We start from the raw sequence: 3,494 nt of genomic DNA on the forward strand, positions 1-3,494 counted from the left end.
CAACAGTGTTCTGGAATATCCGGGTCTGAGATGATGTTCGGTGACGCTGGGCGGAGCTTACATGAATATTCATGAGTTTCCTGTTAAAGCGCCACTGATTATATTGTTGTTTCCAGAATAATTTAGGCACAATAGTTTGTAGATTGTGTCGTATGTTATGTTGAATTATTACAGCTATTAATTTGTTGATGTGCTGACTGAGCCAACAAACATTTTTATGTACCTAATTTATTTGGACAATCTTTAAAACTGTTAATAACTGATATAAATGTATCTTTGCTGTTGTTGACATAATAAAGTTTGAGTTGTGATCATTCTGTGCTGTTTGCTCAGTTGGTAGCTTATATAACATCAACACAACTTTAGTAATAAATTCATGTTTTTGTAATATATTTAAATTGTTATATAAACAGTGTTCCAAATGGTTAGAAACATGGTGTGATGATAAAAGATGAAATTATTATGTGGCTATTTAGCATTTATGAATACAATAAAGACAGCAGGTTATTTTGATTCTAGTTTTAATCGCAAATGTGTAAAAAAGACAATATAACCTAACCCTCTATTCTATTCTATTCTATTCTATTCTATTGTATTGACTGGATGGCTGGATGAGTGGTGCACACTGGACACTGCTGGTTTGTCTGTTGTTCTATTACACTATAAGAGACTGGATTTTTTCCTTTAAGACTGAAAGTTAGAATCAATGTCTTGCCAGGTAATATATCCTCAGGAAGGAAAGATCATTTATTTAAACTCATGCACAGATGCGTGAAGACCTGGGTCCATGCTTTTTGAATGAATCAGGCTTTTCTTCATTATATAACAAAGGGATGATGATGTGATAAAGAATATAACGTCACCTTGATGACCTCTGGATAACCTGTGCCTGGAGAACAATATCCCCACACACCAGACAAGGCAGACACGTGGGTATGTCAGATTATTATTATTATATATAAACACTGCAGTGTATTTTACAGCTGCACTATCATATTCATTCATGTGTTGTGAATCTTATATTGTTTAGATTGCATGTGACTCTGGGACTGCATAAACAGGACAAGTTTGGAGGCACATTTTATTTGTCCGGGATGTCAAGGCCCTATTTAAAGTGTTTAACTTTATGCGTCTTGTCCACATACACATGTGTGCATAAACCTTAACACCAAATCATTTGATGTCTTTAATGTATTCAGCATTATAACTTCATTTATTTATAGTAGTAACTGTGTAAATTACTATGTGGTGTTACTTTAGCTGCTTAAATCATGTGAAATGATACTACCATCTGTTATTACCAGCTGAACAAGCCAAACTAAATATTGTATCAGATCTTTGGATATTTGTATTCAAGTGATCAAACAAAACTGTAAAAGACCCTGGGAAGGGTTTCTAACACATATCCTAATGACAGGCAGTAATCATGAATCAAACATAACATATGCAATCTACAAACTATTGTGCTCATATGAACAAAACTTCAAAAGCTAAAACAAACAAAAAAGGCTAAATGAGCTAGATCGCCACTGAAGCATAATTACATTACATTAAACTTTCTGTGATATTCTCAGTGGCGCTTTAACAGGAAACTCATGAATATTCATGTAAGCTCCGCCCAGCGTCACCGAATATTTCAGAACAGCGGCGTCTAATGACTAACTAATGACTAACTAATGACTACTTAGTGACTAACCACTGAACAGAGGAACAGAGGCAAGGGTGAATGGAAGGAGGTCCACAAACACACTGTATATACTCTAGATAGCCTAATAAAACCTGTGTATTAGAAACATCCCAGTATTCAGCATTTTTTCAACATCTGATAACAAGTCAAGTCAGCTTTATTTATATAGTGCTTTTAACAATACAGATTGTGTCAAAGCACTTAACAGTATCACATTGGAGGATAGAGTGTCAGTAATGTACAGAAATAAGATTAAACACTCAATTTTCAGTCATTTTTACACAAGTGCCTAAACTTTTAACAGCTTTGCAGGAGCTTTCTTGAAGCGTCTTGGATTCTTCTGGATTGAGTCTGTCTCAGTTTCTTCATATAATCACAGACAGATGATGATGATCAGATCAGATCTCACTGGATTATTACAATTCATGGATAAATCATTGTTTGGAAAATAAACTGATATTTCCTGCCGACACACTACAGCAAAAGATAGAAATAACTGACTTCAAAGCATTTTTATCTGCTGATATACTGCTCTAATCATTTTGGCCAGCACTGTATATAAAGTCCTGTGTAATGCATTGCTCTGTAATGATGCTTTCACAATCTGGTAAATCACATATGTTATAGATCATTTCCAGACAACAGATGAGATCATGACACTTAAAAAAGCCTAAACCTTTGAGAACTTCCTCTAATGACACACTGGCTGCTTATTTTGAGCTTCTTCTGAAACTCTCACACATCTGATCCAGTCTGAAGACTGGCGGCTTGTGGTTTTGTGTTTGTGTTTTTTCAGAGATGTGTCCTGTATGCAGTCGGTCTATATCCAGACGGCCTGTGTTTACAAACCCGTGGATGCAAGGGTTCTCAGTGAAGTTCCTCATGTAATCTCACAGAAACTGACCAGCCTCAGCTGTGACTGATTATAGCCTCCGCTTCCTGGAAAGAGGGCAAAACAAGGGGCTTGCTAATGATAATTAACAACAGACCTAACGTGTAACGTGGCAGAGTCAAGGAGAATCCAGTCAGTTTGGTAACTCAAGAGACTGCTTTGGATAAAGGTGTCTGACCAATATGCAAATCTGAATGTAAATTGAAATGGCCTCAGATGATGTTGATTTGAGTGCAGTTCATATAAAATCACAAAACAAGTTTACAAGTGCACACATAATTACATCAGTATGGTTTATTATTATAGCCTGCCTTTTAATTCCCTGCTATGCACTAGAAAGTATATTGTATAAGCGCTAATACTATCAGCACCATAGAGATGCAGCAGAAGAGACAACTTTTAAAAGACATTTATAGAAACAAGTTGTATATTATGAGCACAGCTAATCAAATCGCTTTGTGCATTAAAAAAGATCATTATTAGATTATTCCTCACTTAATTAGTAGATTTAAAGGATGTTATTCATTCTCTACATGCAGTTGCATACATCGTTGTGTAATTAAGGCTTTTAAACGTAATTTTTGCTGATGGGGAGTTATTTAATAGACTTGGATTTATTGCACAGGATGCTGATGGAGCTAAGTGAGAATGACAAGTTTAAAATAAGTGAGCAGTTTTCATGTCAGAATTACGCTAGACTAAATTTCCAAAAATGTATTATATTATATACATATATATATATAGCTACACACACGCACGCGCACACACGCACACACGCATAAACGCGCACACGCACACGCACATACACACTTTTAGAAGATAACTTCAGCCTAAAATACCAAATTAATGGTCAGTCTTCTCGGTTACGGTCTTCTCGGAGGCCGCGGTTTGACCAATCAGCACTTGCGCTCGGGT

General features: G+C 36.0%; 1 protein-coding gene across 1 annotated transcript in view; it reads right to left on the minus strand.

Annotated features, from left to right (window-relative positions):
• The window catches only part of LOC306855632 (15-hydroxyprostaglandin dehydrogenase [NAD(+)]), a 6,336-nt gene extending 6,310 nt beyond the window's left edge, over positions 1-26 (minus strand). Inside the window, exon 1 of the mRNA XM_079394407.1 lies at positions 1-26. This exon is cut by the window's left edge and continues 171 nt beyond it. The gene's annotated coding sequence lies outside the window, so the exon portion shown is untranslated.
• Positions 27-3,494: the final 3,468 nt, after the last annotated feature.

Source organism: Barbus barbus (assembly GCF_936440315.1).
Source record: "Barbus barbus genome assembly, chromosome: 36".
Classification (NCBI taxonomy): domain Eukaryota; kingdom Metazoa; phylum Chordata; class Actinopteri; order Cypriniformes; family Cyprinidae; genus Barbus; species Barbus barbus.